At 42.4% G+C, this 16,962-nt stretch overlaps 1 protein-coding gene across 4 annotated transcripts in view; it reads right to left on the bottom strand.

The window, feature by feature from the left end:
* The window catches only part of CALD1 (caldesmon 1), a 257,710-nt gene that overhangs the window by 182,124 nt on the left and 58,624 nt on the right, over nt 1-16,962 (bottom strand). The gene's annotated exons all lie outside the window — the stretch shown is intronic.

Here is a 16,962-nt window from a genome sequence, read left to right as displayed (position 1 = left end):
CTCTGTTATTATGCTATTCTGATCTGTATTTGGCTTTCTAATGCTCAGTTAGGCTTGTTGCAGGTCATGGAATCGGATTGGAGGATCCAGATTTTGCTGAATTCTAATTTCCAGAGGTCCCAGTGCTGTCTCAGGGAATCAAGGAACAGTGGAAGGACGTGAATACCAAATTGGGAAGGTAATGCAAAGATTATTTGCTGTGCTTGAGCTGAGTCTACAAATTCACCGGGCAAAGAGCCTTTGCTCAGAAAAGTGGTGAGATGAGGGGTCCTTGGAGCTCTCTGGGCTTGCTTGTTTGTATGCATTTCATTACCCAACTAGGTAACGTCATCAGTGCTATTAAGAAGTGAGGTTTGCTCTCAGGTTACATTCTAGTGCAGGGGTGTCAAACTCGCGGCGTCTTGTGATGTATTGGGACTTTTCCTCCTTTGCTAAACTGGGGCGGGGCGGAGCAACTGGCCACGAGGTTGACATCCCTGTTCTAGTGGCTTGTCCTGGCAGTTCATTGGGCCATTTACTGTTAACTTGATTAATTCAAGCTAGCTTGGGTAATGAAGTGTCTGCATAAAAACAACCAAGCTCAGCGAGCACAAAGAACCCCTTATTTCAAACTTGAGCTACAAATATTCTCCGTTATCAAAAGTCGTGAGTATGAATCAGATTTGTAGGCTTGTTGTTGCCCCAACTGGTTTTGCAACAGGGCAGTCAACTGCAGCCCAAGGTGACCTCTTTCCAAACCATCTCCTCACTCCCAGTTGTTTTTTCAAGAAGGCCCTGAAAAAACAAACATATTAACAATTGTTTTTAGTCAGTTATTTCTCCTGGGTGATTACGATTGAAGGCTTCGAACTATCTAACCATTTTTCTTTCTTTCTTTCTTTCTTTCTTTCTTTCTTTCTTTCTTTCTTTCTTTCTTTCTCTCTCTCTCTCTCTCTCTCTCTCTCTCTCTCTCTCTCTCTCTCTCTCTCCTCCCTCCCTTGCTCCTCTCCCTCTCTTTATATTCAGTGAAATGAAAAGTCCTTAAGCAAATGGAGTAAATTAAGCGACCGAACAAAGAGGCCTTGAAGGAACTTAGTAAATTCCCAATAATACTGCAAGAGTCTGCCAAAAATAACAAATGCCTTCCAAGGACAAATGCAAATAGGAAAGAGAAAAAAACAAAACAGTTACAGCCCCCATGCCATATTAGCCCCCGAGCCAAGCAAGGAAACACACACTGGATGAAAGACCATCAACAAACAGATTAAATGTGGATTGGGGACCTCACACGCTTCTCCAGGCCAGGGGCCCAGCACATTTCAGGCTTCCAGGATCTTCTTTCTTACTTACTAAAGGAAGTACAACTAATAAAATACTAGCTCAGAAATTACACAATTAGGCCAGCCATTATAAACCTGGTCTGTCTATAGACATGCATGCATGGACTTCAGTTCCCAGGATCCTTCAGCCAGCACGGTCATTGCCAAGAATTCTGGAAGTTGAAGTCTGAAGATCTGGAAGCTGTCTAGTTTCAGGGCACCTGGATTAGACTTAAAGAGGAAATTGCTTCTGCCTAGGAATATGAGAATTGGAAGATAGATTTCTAGCAGCACAGAAATCCAGTCCAGCAGTCATGTCTGGACTGGAAATGAAATAACTGCTCCTATTGTATCTACTTGCAGATAAGCTGAGAATTTTGGATGCTTAATTAGACCCCAAAATTGGGTTTGATTTATGCATGGATAGACTTATCCATGAGTACATATGGTAAATTTGCTGGTGCATTTGAAGGCCAAAACTGGGTAATAGGCTATAAAGATGATCATTGCCTTTGATTTGTAGACTGTTTAGGCTGGCTAGCACTACAATCAAATCTGATAGAGACCTTGTTTTATCTTGTTCCACCTTGTTATTGATAAGTAGGAGAAAGAAGGGATTCTATCCAGGGGTGGGCTTTAAAAGTTTTAGCAAGGGGTTTTCTGCCCAGTTGCCAGATGGGTGTGGCCATGGTGGGCTTGGCCTAGTTGCCTCCTGCACCACAGCAGGGGGAGGGGTCGTTTTTGCCATCCCTAGGCTCTGAAGTCTTTCCTTGAGCTTCCAGGAGGACGAAAATGGCCTCCCCAGGCTCTGGAGGCCCTCTGGAGGCTGGATATGGGCCTTTTTTCCGGCCTTCCTGAACTTCCGGTAGGCCCGGGTTTCGCCCTCTCCAGCCTCCACATGCACCCTGCACTTACCTGCATTCAAAACGGGCTGCATGGGGACTCCTGGGGGGGAAGGGGAGGGGTGGGTGGGGCCAGCCAGGAGTGGGATTTGGGGGTTCTCCGAACTGCACAGAATTCTCCCGAACCCCTGCGAACCTCCAGCAGCCCACCCCTTATTCTATCTGCCAGTCAGACAGAATTCTATCTGCTGGGAGAAAGTTTTAACTGTAGGATAGTTTCAGAAAACTTGTAAATATATCTTAACAGGGAAGTGACTTCTAAATGTCTTGTATAAATAAATATACATTTTGGAATCACGATTTTGTTTGCTTTTGTGGCTTGCTGCCCCAACCTATTCTTCTCCAGTGGACAATTACATATGAAAGCAATAGATTAACTTATAACCCAAACAAGGCTTCAAAATTACCAGGCTGTTTAAACTCTAAAAACATGCAAAAAATACACATTTAAACCCAGTCCTCATTTTTGTAACACCTCCAAATTAATGAACGACGCCAATGAATTAATTGGGTGTGACAACCATTAGGAAATAATGAGTAACAGATGGCATCTTGCTCTCCAAACCAATTTTATTATGGAAACCTGGTTAAAAAAAAAATCCATATAAATCACGTCCCTTTTTGCAAACGTTTTTCCCACCTTAAAATAAATTCTAGTTAGTGGTAAACCTAAATGTTATTCTAGACCATAAATAATGGTGTGCACTGCTCTTTTGTCATATGAAACATGCTGCAAATTCATTTCGAAACCATAAATCTTTCTTTAGAACCACCTGGCTTCTGCTCTAGTGCATGAAAGCAAACAAACAAACAAATAATAATATGGATGTCAGTGAAGCCCAGATGCAGAACCAACAAATGGCCTCATTGCAACATAGCCTCAGCATGACTCCACAGATCGTACCACATATGGACATTTGGCATATTACATTGAGAAATCAAAGGTCTGGCTGGGCAAGGGAGTTGAAACTTTCCAACAGTTTTGAGAAGAGGCTGCAATATTGTTGATTTGGAATCTTATGGCACCATATGGTAGAGAGATTAGGTTGACAGATCCTAGAGACGTTTCAATAGTCCACAAATAGGCATGGAAGTTCACTGACGACATTTGAAAGGCAAGATCTCTTAGCCCGGACCTGGGCATTCGATGTCCCTTGGGCCACTTCTAGATCTTTGACTGCCCCTGTCCAGGTCTTTTATTTTGAAAGCAACTGCTTTTTTTTTTTTTTAAATATACGTGCAGGCCTATATACAGGCCTACACGCCTTCACACCCCTTTTGGTTCAGCCCACCACAACAATCACAGGTTTTCATGCAGCCACCTGGAAAATGTAATTGTCCACCTTTGTCTTAGCTCAACATTCTTCACAGAGTTCTTCTGAAGTATAACAGGGGTATCCAACCTTGGTCCCTTTAAGACTTGTGGACTTCAACTCCCAGTGGCTGAGGGACTCTGGGAGTTGAAGTCCACAAGTCTTAAAGGGACCAAGGTTGGAGACCCCTGCATTATAGGATGGAGTAACCTATTGTACATGTCACCTTGAATTCTGAGAGAAAAAGCAGAATATCAAAATCGAAACAAACAAATAATTTTAATGCTTATTAGCTTTAGGAGGAGTGATTTTTAGTTGCAAAGATCCCAAGTTCCTATAATCTCTAATTGGAACTTGTAGGATGCATAAATATTTTATCCAAGGTGACTGTGGTTGGTTCACACATAATCAGGGGTGAAATCTAAAAATTTTCCCTACCAGTTCTGTGGGCGTGGCTTAATTGGTGGGTGTGGCTTGTGTCAGATGGCTTAGTGGGCGTGGCCAATAACAATAAATAATAAATAATAAAAATAATAAACAAAGTATAAAAAACAATAAGAGGTACCAAAAACCAACTTTCACACTTTACACACACACAACACAAGTGACTCACACACAATGTAAAAGCAGCTGCACTTCATACTTCACATAGCCACAAAAAGCTCAAAAACCAACTTTCACACTTTACACACACACAACACAACACAACACAACACAAGTGACTCACACACAATGGCAGCTGCACTTCACACTTCATATAGCCACAAAAAGCTCAAAAACCAACTTTCACACTTTACACACACACAACTAACACACACACACACACACAATATGCCACATCCAGCTGAGATTTTGTGTGTTTGTGTAGTTAGAGTGAAACACTACAGAAACACATCAAATCTCAGAAAGCTACACAAATATTTTATTTTATTTTATTTTATTGTGGACTTCAAATCCCAGAGTTCCTCAGCAAAGCCAGCCAGTTGATCACCGAGGAAATAGATTAGCTGAGCGATTGATGCTGTCTGACTGAAAGTGAAACTAGAGCTTTTGGGCTGGAAAGAGAGCCATGCCTTCATCAGTAATCAGGTAAGTGCCTTAAAATCTCTACTTTTACTTGTAGAAAACATGTTTTCTACAAGTAAGAGTACAAGTAAGGTTCTGCTGTTTTTTACTTTTAAAGGCCTGTTTCGGCTGAAGCAAAACCGGCTTTTAAAAGTAAAAAAAACAAACCTCTGCAGACGGTGCTGTTCAGCAGAGGCAGGGAGGGCGGGGCCAGGGATTTTTGCTACCGGTCCTCCAAACCAGCAGCCGCCATCGCTAGCAGATCGCGCGATCCCATCCGATCCGGTAGCATTTCACCCCTGCACATAATGCTAAGCTGTGGTTTCTGAATCGTGACTTGCTGAATGAACCAAAATTGGCTGCCTTTCACAACAAAACTATAAACTTACATGGTTTACAAAGTGTTTGGGGTTCATACAACGGAAGCGCGCACGCTCACGCACGCACTGGAAACTGAAAGAGCAGCCGCCCGATGTGCATGTGTGTGCCAGGCAGATGATCTTCGGGTTTCCAGCGCACGCATGCGCACCGGCCACCTGAACGTCTGATTTCTGGCATGCATGCGTGTGTGAAGACCAGCTGGTTGGCGTGCATGCGTGCGCCAGAAACTGGAAGAGCAGGTGGCTGGTGTGCATGCGCGCAGCGGAAACTGGAAACCCATATGCGCCCAGAGAAGATGATTTTCCAGTTTCCGCTGTATGCATGCGCATGCGCACCAGGCGGCTGCTCTTCTGGTTTTCGGCGCTCGCTGGTGACATGGTGACCAGCTGGCCAGTGCGCTGGAATCCGGAAGAGCAACAGGTGACGGCTCACATGCCCAGAGAGATGGCTCTGTGTGCTACTTCCAGCACGTGTGCCATAGATTTGCCATCACGGTTATATACACTGTCTTAGAGCATGCTATTTTATGATCATTATCAACCTGCAGTCAGAAGAATGCTTGATTAATAGCTATGAGAAAAAAAATCTACCTTCATAATCATTTTTTTCTAAACAGTTTGGAAAAGCAAAAGCACAATGCAAAGGATATACTTTATGCCCTGCTGTGGATTAACTGTTTCGTGGCTTTGGAGGGTAGAAAAAAATGCACAGTAAAGCAAAGCGTTTCATTTTGAGAATATAAATTGGAATGATAATGAACTAAACTGATTTTAACATTTGAAGTGAGGTGGCAAAGTTGTTCAGGAAAGGGACTTGAAAATAAAAAGCCAACATGGTGACATTTTTATATCCCTATGAAATATCCACAATTGGACTACGAAGGGTCCTTTGTGCTCTCTGAGCTTGGTTGTGTTCTTAGTATAGATTTTATTATCCAAACTAAGTAATATACTGTGACTGGGTCTGGTCTCCCCATTTGAAAAGGATATCACAGAATATGAAAAAGTGTAGAAAAGGGCAGTCAAAATCATTCAAAAAGGCTTTAGGACTTTTTTAAAATAAATCTGAGAAGGGATAAGATTGAAGTATACAAAACCACAAATGGCAAGGAGAAAATTGACAGAGAATTTTTTTTCCTTGTCTCAAATTTTAAAGGTCATCCAATAAGGGACTTTCAAAATAGATAGAAGGAAGTTCTTCACACAATGGAAAATTAATCTACAGAAGTCATAACTTCAAGTTATAGAGATGGCTCCTAACTCAAAAGGAGATGATTGGGTCATTTCATGAAAAGAAAGAACTCTTATCACGGTTATCAATCTGGAAGATTCAGGTTTCCCTCCATGACATGAAGCTCAGGAACCAATGGAGATGCAACAGAAGGTACCCTAAGAAGGAAATGGAGCCATAGCATCCCAAAAGAGAAATTAACTTTGTTATGGGTTTCACTCCAATGGAGCCTCGGTAGTTGAACAACTCAGTTCAGCTCTTCAGTGCAGAATTGAGCTACATTAGAGTTGTTGTGGAATGTCATTTTGTTTAAAGACAGTTGGAAGTTCTTTCTTTCTTTCTTTGTTTTTCTCTCTTTTTCCTTTCTGCACTTTTCGCTTTTCTTCCTTTTTCATTCTTTACTTCCTTCTTTGATTTCAATCATTAGTTTCTATTCTTTATCTTTATTAGTTTCATTACTTTATTTGAAAATATAAATAAAGTTATCAATCAATCGATAAGACCAGAGGTGGGCTTCAAAATTTTTAGCAAGGGGTTCTCTGCCTGGTTGCTGGGTGGGCATGGCGATGATGGGTGTGGCCTAGTCAGCCTCCTGCACCACATGGGGGGGGTGTTTTCCCTCCCCGGGCTCCGGAGGTTTTCCTCAAGCTTCCAGGAGGGTGAAAACAGCCTCCCCAGGCTCTGGAGGCCCTCAGGAGGCTGGAAACAGGTCCATTTCTGGCATTCCCGAACTTCTGGTAGGCCCAGTTTTTCATCCTCTCCAAGCCTCAGGGCGTGCCCTGCACTTACCTGCATTCAAAACGGGTTGTGTAGGTGCTCCTGGGAGGGGCGGGGTGGGCGGGGCCAGCCAGGAGTGGGATTTGGGAGTTCTCCAAACTGCACAGAATCTTAGCTAGAGGTTCTCCTGAACCCCTGCAAACCCCCAGCAGCCCACCCCTGAATAAGACCTGTTGATGAATCCTCACATTGAACTTTCCATGTCCTTGTACTAGCCCCTATTTCTCTTTGAGCGTGTAGGACAACAACAAGAGACCCCCTTGGGGGCTGACTTGGGGGAAGCCAGGACTTCCTTCTTTGTCCCAATGGTCTCTTTGTAAACTAGGCTGAAGTTCTTTTCGGCCTTGCTAGTCAAGAATTTCGGTCAGAATTCTGGTCCAATACCGAGTGGAGAAATGCTGCCTTTGAACCAGAGTGATTACAGGGGGTGGAAAGGAATGTCTCAAATGAAATGAGTCTAGGAATAGGTTTAAGGTTAGGGATATAAATGATCTCTAATCACATTTAAGCCACAATGATCTTTAACCTCTCTTGATCTAGCCCCTTTCTTCTCCTTGCATACTTCGTTTTGCATATCTACAAAATACTTCTTCTTGGATGCTATCTTTCCCATCCTTCCAAAGACAATCTCCTCCCTAGCCTTAAGCCCATTGAGCTCTCAGGAACAACCATGTGAGTGATTGCATGCTACAAACATGAGGAACATCCATACAAGAATTCTTTTTTCAATCAAACTTATCTTGAGACGCTCCAGACTCTCACTCCCATAGAGTATCTTGTTTGAGAAAGGCATAAATCCCATAGGCAGGGGACAAGTACAAAAGGCAAGGGATCTGTTTCTGTGAACCCATTTCCAGGAAGCTGAGATCTTACCTACCAGAACACTGTATGGCTGAATGGCTGGATTCACACATAGCCAACATGGAGTTCTGAAATAGAGCTGGGTTCAGGTAGTCCTTGAGTTACAACCACAACTGAGCTAAAAATTTCTGTTCTTAAGTGTGATACCCTGTTTCCCCAAAAATAAGACATCCCCTGATAATAAGCCCAATCGGGCTTTTGAGCGCACGGCAATAAGGCCAAGCGCTTATTTCAGGGTTCCAAAAAATATAAGACAGGATCTTATTTTTGGGGAAACACAGTAGTTAAGTGAATTTTGCCCCATTTTATAACATTTCTTGCCACAGTTGTTATGTTAAACACTGCAGTTATTAATTTAGTATTATGGTTGTTAAGTGAATCTGGCTTCCCCATTGAGAATAGAATAGAGTAGAGTAGAGTAGAGTAGAATAGAATAGAATAGAATAGAATAGAATAGAATAGAATAGAATAACAGTGTTGGAAGGGACCTTGGAGGTCTTCTAGTCCAACCCCCTGCTCAAGCAGGAAACCCTGTACCATTTCAAACAAATGGTTGTCCAAGTGGTTGTCCATTTATTGAGGCATTGGATGTTACATGAGCACAATGATTGTGTCTATTCAACCCAGAGTTGGGGATTTTGCAAAAAAAAGGTTTTTGCAAATCCAAATGATTTCTTTAACCTTTATTATAAAAAAGAAACCAAATAATTGACCATTTGGCATTATTGAGCCATAACTGACCAATTCACAATTTGAATAGTTTACTCCAAATATTCCAGTCACCTCCTGTGATCTCCGGTCACCCATCTTTCAGATTGGGAATTTCAATAGAACCTTGTCTAAAGTGAGAAAATGATGAACTTCATATTCAGGCTGCGATTAACCAGCAACTTTAAGGTTTGTGGACTTCAACTCCCAGAATTCCCCCAGCTGGCATGCCCCAGCAGGTAATTCTGGGAGTTGAAGTCCACAAACCTTAAAGTTGCTGAGGTTGAAAAACACTGGTCTAGGAATATTAACAGGCTAGAGCAGAGGTGTCAAACTCAAGGCCCAGAAGCCGGAGCTGGTCCGCAGGGTGCTTAGATCTGGCCCACGAGGCTGCCCTGGAAACCGAGAAGGCCCACGGTGTCTCTGCAATCAAAAACAGAGCTCGGGAGGGCCACATGCTCTGGCTGTTTTTGGCTCCATTTTTGCTGTCAGAGGGTTGCAGGAGGCTGTCCCAGCCAAAAACAGAGCTCAGAAGCCCGTTTTTGCAGGCAGAGCACTCGGACCACCATAGGTGCCCCTGACACAAGTGACATCAAGCTGGCCACGCCCACCCTGGCCATGTCCACCCCGGGCCCCCGAGGTCAAACACAACCTTGATGCGGCCCGCAATGAAATCAAGTTTGACACTCCTGGGCTGGAGGCTCGTTAGCAAATTAAGTGTTGAGAACGTATAGAGATACAGAAATACAGGGGAACTCAACAGAAAAATTAGTTCTGATCCCTTGAAAGTTTATTGTCCTCACATCTTTTGCAACACTTCTGGTGCCACCATACAAGCAGGGGTGGGCTGCTGGAGGTTCGCAGGGGTTCGGGAGAACCTCTAGCTAGGATTCTGTGCAGTTCAGAGAACCCGCAAATCCCATTCCTGGCCGGCCTTGCCCACCCCATCCTGTCCCTCCCAGGAGTCCCCACATGGCCTGTTTCAAATGCAAAATAGTGCAGGGTGTGGTCAGAGGCTCGGGGAAAAAACGGGCCTACCAGTTCAGGAAGGCTGGAAACGGGGCCATTTCTGGCCTCCAGAGCCTGGGAAGACCATTTTTGCCCTCCTGGAGGCTCGAGGAAAGCCTCCAGAGCTCGGTGGGGCAAAAACGCCCACCCACCCCCCGCCGTGGTGCAGGAGGCCAACTAGGCCAAGCCTACCATGGCCACACCCACCCAGCAACCAGGCAGAGAACCCCTTGCTAAAATTTTTGAAGCCCATCCCTGCATACAAGCATCCACAACTGTTGCTCCCTGCGGCTGGTAAACCAGAGGAAGGAGGAAAGGAAGGCCAATATGAGAGCAGAACTCTCTGTGCTTGAGCCGGTATCCCATTTCCTGCCTTGGTGAGTTGCTTTTTTTTGCATTGGCTTGTGCACCTAGCAAAATAATAGATCATTTGGTTTGGGGAGAGGAATGGTAAAAACTGCCCCTCCAGTAATTCTGAAAGAATGGGGCCCTCAGAGCTCAAGCTGAAACATTACACAACTGTCTTTGCACTGTTTCTCTTGGAGCGCAGCTGAGCACAAGTTAATTGGTTTAGTTAACTCAATATAAGGCAATGTATAGAGTGCATTATGCATTCGATTTCAGAATCAGGTTTTGTGGGTGGGGGGAGCTTTGATGCCTGTACCTAAACGTGTGGTTCTGGGACCAGAGATTTTGTTGTTCTTTAATTAAGATAAATAAAAATAATAACCATATGGAAACATTGATGGATATCTTTGCATCAGATTATAAATCTCAGCTGGATTGCTCCTTTGATTTTTTTTTTCCCCCTCTCAGTTTAATTTATGGCAATGCCAAAATCTCTTTTCTTTCCCAATCTCAGCCTGGGAAAAAAATATATATCCTAAAATGCCCTAGAGGTTTCTCTAACCATGTACAACATGTTTTACCCCCTTGGCAAGTAGACGGCAGTTATTCAGGCTTCGTGCAACCGTGTCATCCTCCATTTTCCATTACTTGCTTTCATTTTTCTAAATGGGCCACTAAGCCAGTAAGTTAACTTTAACAAGACTTCCCCCACCCACACTTCCTGCCCTACAGAATAAGCCTGTAGATGTGATTAAAGAAAATGAGCAACTGAGGGAAATGTTAAAATGCACTTATAAACAATAAGTCACTGACCAAGGTCTGCAGTCCCTGGCTGGTGTCCATATTACCTATTATGGTTAGCAAAATGCTTGACTATATCCAAGCTTTGACATGAGCCAAATTTAACAGCTAAGCAAAATGCCACAGAGCCCTCTGCTCAGGGTTAGGAAAATTGCGGCCCAGCGCTGATAATTTCTTGTAAGGTATAACTGTAGTTGTCCATTACAGTAAACAGAAAGCACAATTCTCTTGGCTGTCAGTGAAGAGAAACAGTAAAACAAATTCTTGTTACCATACAAGGAGTGAAGACTTAACGGCTTGCTCTTGAGCAACGTTCCTCTTGGAATTGAGAAGAATTCCAGAGGGCAAAATTTTAGTCATAATTAGCGGAAAACCTTTGACCAAAGTTTTATTTGGAAAGAGAAGAAATTTAGCTGAACCGAAATTTCACAGAAAAGTTTAGAAACACACTGCCTCTCATAATTTATCTAAAAAAAAAGCATAGCCCAGAAATGTTTTTCTGCAAAATCCAGAAAACGATTGACACAATATCTAAAGCCAGGCTAAAATAGGATTACAGCAGTCTGTTCTTCTGTAGCTTGTTGGCAAACTAAACATTCTCTTACTTAGCGGAGTGTCAAACTCAACAACTTTGAGATGGGTGGAGTTCAACTCCCAGAATTCTCTGACCAGTATGGGCAAGTTAGTGAGGTTGTCAGAAACCCTATCTTAGCATATTAACTGGATCAGACCATTGTGTTAAACCAGGGCCGTCAAATTCATGACCTGTGGGCCAGATGCATCACGCGATGGCCACGCCCATGCCTGGTTTAGTGAAAGGGGGGAAAGTCACGATACATCATATGACACCGCTTTGACAATTCGAGTTTGACACCCCTGTGTTAACCCATATTCATTTATTTATTTATTTATTTATTTATTTATTTATTTATTTTATTTATTTATTTATTTATTTATTTATTTGTCAAGCATATATAAGATAACAGATAAAAGTATAAACATCATGATGGATACATGAAATGGATACGAATAAAAAGGGACATTAGGACAGGGACAGTAGGCACATTGGTGCGCTTATGCATGCCCCTTACAGACCTCTTAGGAATGGGGTGAGGTCAACAGTAGACAGTCTAAGGTTAAAGTTTTGGGGGTTTGGGGAAGAAACCATTCCAGGCATTGACAGTTCTGTTGCTGAAGTTGAATTTCTGCAATCACGTTTGGAGCAGTTTACTTTGAGTTTGTATCTACTATGTGTTCGTGTATTGTTGTGGTTGAAACTGAAGTAGTCATTGACAGGTGGGACATTGTAGCAGATAATTTTATGTACTACGCTTAGATCAGATCAGTGGTGGGTTCTAACCGGTGTTACCACCAGTTCGCTTTGCGCATACGCTTTGCGCACGATCATTCTAATCCTTCTCTTCAGTAGGCTAACTCCCTCAATTCACAATTCACAGTGAATTCCCTCAGCAACTCACACCGTTACAGAACTGCTTCTGTTAACACCGTGAGGAAAAAAAAATAACTATATGAATGCAAATCACCAGGAATCAGACTCAATTTAAAAGCACTTACGCTTGAACCCTAGGAGGGCACTTGATAATTCTTAAGTCATCAAGAAAAAGAACTAAGAGGAGGTAGATTATCTATAACTCATATGGTTAAATTTATCTATATTTAATAGAAATAATAATAATAATAATAATAGTGGTAGTAGTAGTAGTAGTAGTAATAGTAGTAATAAAAACAAAAGTAGAATATAAGGAAAAATACTTGCATGACAGATTAAATGGATGGGAAACCAAAGCTCTGCATGGAGGAGCACTTGAAAAACATTGAAGGAAACTGTGATAACAACTTGACATGGGCATGGCTTAAGAGAGGAACCATCAATAAAGAAATGGAAGGTTTAATACTTGCTGCTCAAGAACAAGCACTACAAACTAATGCCATGAAAGCGAAGATACAAAAATCCACTGACAATCCAAACTGCCAACTTTGCAACTACAAAGTTGAAACTGTTTCACATTTAATATGTGAGTGCAGCAAAATCGCACAAACTGATTACAAAGCTAGACACGACCGAGTTGCTAAATTAATCCACTGGTCATTATGTAAAAAATACGACATACCTGTATCCGAAAAGTCATGGGAACACAAAGTGGGAAAAGTTATCAAAAATGAGACAGTGAAGATTTTGTGGGACTTTCAAATACAGACGGATTGTCATTTGGAACACAGCACACCAGATATCACAGTTGTAGAAAATGGAAACATATGATTTGTTGACATTGCAGTACCAGGAGATCCCAGAGTCAAAGAAAAAGAACTGGAAAAAATCATGATATATCGCGACCTGGCCATCGAAACTACACGGCTATGGATGAAACATGTAACAGTGATACCCATTGTCATCGGGGCACTTGGTACCATGTCCAAGAACTTGGAGAGCCGAAAACATGGCTGTTTCATTGAGCAGGACTGGCCTGATAGTTTTAATTGGGAGTTTTAGATCGGTTTTATAGTGTCAGCCAAATTTAAATATTTTATTTTATCTTATTTTAATGTTTGTAGAAATGGTTTTAATATGGCTGTAAACCGCCCTGAGTCCTTCGGGAGAAGGGCGGTATAGAAATATGATTAATAAATAAATAAAACAAATAAATAAAATTTATAAGATATATCAACAAATTGCAGCTTCCTGCAATAACACCAGCAGCACTGCAAAAAACTGTGCTACTTGCAACATCATACATCTTAAGATACCTTAAGATACCTGGTTGATACCTAGGACGCTGGCAGCAACCCATATCAACCATTAGCACCAGTCAATAGTATTTGTGATGCCTTTTTGAATGTTCAGTTGATTGAGTTTCACGTTTAATGAATAAAACACAGACTTCAGAGGATAATTAGAACTGCAGAAAAAATAATTGCTACCAACTTGCCTTCCATTGAGGACCTGTATACTGCACGAATCAAGAAGAGGGCCGTGAAAATATTTGCAGATCCCTCGCATCCTGGACATAAACTGTTTCAACTCCTACCCTCAAAACGACGCTATAGAGCACTGCACACCAGAACAACTAGACACAAGAACAGTTTTTTCCCGAAGGCCATCACTCTGCTAAACAAATAATTCCCTCAACACTGTCAGACTATTTACTGAATCTGCACTACTATTAATCGTTTCATAGTTCCCATCACTAATCTCTTTCCACTTATGACTGTATGACTATAACTTGTTGCTGGCAATCCTTATGATTTATATTGATATATTGATCATCAATTGTGTTGTAAATGTTGTACCTTGATGAACGTATCTTTTCTTTTATGTACACTGAGAGCATATGCACCAAGACAAATTCCTTGTGTGTCCAATCACACTTGGCCAATAAAATTCTATTCTATTCTATTCTAAAGATAATGATAATAATAATAATAACAACAACAACAATAATAATAATGGTCTGCCTTTCCTCTGAAAGCTCAAAGCAGTTGAACTTTCATATTTGGTCATCACCATATTAATAATCAAACATAGTCTTATTTAAAAAAGAATAACTGGCCCAAACCACTTTTTCTGTGTGGTCAATTGGGAACTCAAACCTAGCTCTCCCCAATACCAATCAAACATCTTAACATGAAAAACTCCATCTCATTTTGCTGTCCCTCTAGTCAGTAAAACGTAGGCGTAAAAATGTTCTTTTCAGTGAACTTTAGAGATTACTTCATTAGGCATGAGTGAAGACATCTGGCATCCATACTTCGGGATGGGTGAATTGACTGAGTATTTATTGTCACAAGCTACCATTGATAGAGGCATATGAAGATGGGACCAGCCAGCATGATACGTTTGTCTAAGATACTGCCTTGTTCTTGACATCTGCCCACTGAAGTGCCATGCACTTACTATGGGAATCATTAGCCTAAAATCACAAAGGAATCATTAGCCTAAAATCACAAAGGACTATTTATCCTAAACTGTGACAGTAATTCCACATCTATTCTCTTATTAAATTATTGCCTTGAGAAAAGCACTGAAATAAAACCTCATTATAAGTAGAAACAAACATGTGGAGAGCTAGGCCTCATGCCAGCAGTCAGCATGTTCAAAATACTGGAGCCTGTGGCCCCAAGAAGCCAGGATTAATACTATTGCCAAAGTCTGTCTATCTTCTGCCCTTGTGTCCTTCCTTCCATCCATCCTTCCTTCCTTCCTTCCTCCCTCTCTCCCTCTCTCCCTTCCTTCTCATTCACATCTTCTTCCTTCCTTCCTTCTCATTCCCATCTCCTAACTTCTCATTCCCATCTCCAACCTCCCTCCCTCCCTCCCTCCCTTTATTCTCATTTCCTTCTCCTTCCTTCACATTCCCATTTCCTTCCTTCTCATTCCCATCTCCAACCTCCCTCCCTCCCTCCCTTCCTTCTCATTTCCTTCTCCTTCCTTCTCCTTCCCATTTCCTTCCTTCTCATTCCCATCTCCAACCTCCTCCCTCCCTTCCTTCCTTCTCATTCACATCTTCTTCCTTCCTTCCTTCCTTCTCATTCCCATCTCCTAACTTCTCATTCCCATCTCCAACCTCCTCCCTCACTCCCTTCCTTCTCATTTCCTTCTCCTTCACATTCCCATTTCCTTCCTTCTCATTCCCATCTCCAACCTCCTCCCTCCCTCCCTCCCTCCCTCCCTTCTCATTCCCATCTCCTTCCTTTTCATTCCCATCTCCAACCTCCTCCCTCCTCCCTCCTCCCTCCCTTCTCATTCCCATCTCCTTCCTTCTCATTCCCATCTCCAACCTCCTCCTCCCTCCTCCTTCCTTCTCATTTCCTTCTCCTTCCTTCTCCTTCCCATTTCCTTCCTTCTCATTCCCATCTCCAACCTCCTCCCTCCCTTCCTTCCTTCTCATTCACATCTTCTTCCTTCCTTCCTTCCTTCTCATTCCCATCTCCTAACTTCTCATTCCCATCTCCAACCTCCTCCTCACTCCCTTCCTTCTCATTTCCTTCTCCTTCCTTCACATTCCCATTTCCTTCCTTCTCATTCCCATCTCCAACCTCCCTCCCTCCCTCCCTCCCTCCCTCCCTTCTCATTCCCATCTCCTTCCTTTTCATTCCCATCTCCAACCTCCTCCCTCCCTCCCTCCCTCCCTCCCTTCTCATTCCCATCTCCTTCCTTCTCATTCCCATCTCCAACCTCCTCCCTCCCTCCCTTCCTTCTTATTTCCTTCTCCTTCCTTCTCCTTCCCATTTCCTTCCTTCTCATTCCCATCTCCAACCTCCCTCCCTCCCTCCTTCCCTCCCTTCCTTCCTTCTCATTTCCATCTCCTTCCTTCCTTTCTTCTCATTCCCATCTCCTTCCTTCCTTCTCATTCCCATCTCCCTCCCTCCCTCCCTCCCTCCCTTCCTTCTCATTCACATCTTCTTCCTTCTTTCCTTCCTTCTAATTCCCATCTCCAACCTCCCTCCCTCCCTCCAATAAAAATAGAATTTTTATTGGCCAAGTGTGATTGGACACACAAGGAATTTGTCTTGGTGCATATGCTCTCAGTGTACATAAAAGAAAAGATACGTTCATCAAGGTACAACATTTACAACACAATTGATGGTCAATATATCAATATAAATCATAAGGATTGCCAGCAACAAAGTTACAGTCATACAGTCATAAGTGGAAAGAGATTGGTGATGGGAACTATGAGAAGATTAATAGTAGTGCAGATTTAGTAAATAGTTTGACAGTGTTGAAGGAATTATTTGTTTAGCAGAGTGATGGTCTTCGGGAAAAAACTGTTCTTGTGTCTAGTTGTTCTGGTGTGCAGTGCTCTATAGCGTCGTTTTGAGGGTAGGAGTTGAAACAGTTTATATCCAGGATGCGAGGGGTCTGTAAATATTTTAACGGCCCTCTTGATTCGTGCAGTATACAGGTCCTCAATGGAAGGCAGGTTGGTAGCAATTATTTTTTCTGCAATTCTAATTATCCTCTGAAGTCTGTGTCTTTCTTCTTGGGTTGCAGAACCGAACCAGACAGTTATAGAGGTGCAAATGACAGACTCAATAATAACCTGAGAAAAAGGGACTTGAACGTAGACTTTGCAAATCATATACCAGTTTGTTAACTATTGCACCTATGGCTATGGTTAACTATTGCACCTATGTTTTCTCTTCCATGATTCCACAGAGCGGTGTTTCTCAATCTTGGCAACTTTAAGAGCTGTGGACTTCAACTCCCAGAATTCCTCCAGCCAGTTGCCAAGATTAAGAAATATTGTT

Source organism: Ahaetulla prasina, chromosome 7 (assembly GCF_028640845.1).
Source record: "Ahaetulla prasina isolate Xishuangbanna chromosome 7, ASM2864084v1, whole genome shotgun sequence".
Lineage (NCBI taxonomy): Eukaryota > Metazoa > Chordata > Lepidosauria > Squamata > Colubridae > Ahaetulla > Ahaetulla prasina.
The sequence above is the reverse complement of the archived record's forward strand: the minus strand, read 5'-3'. Positions and strand labels throughout refer to the sequence as shown.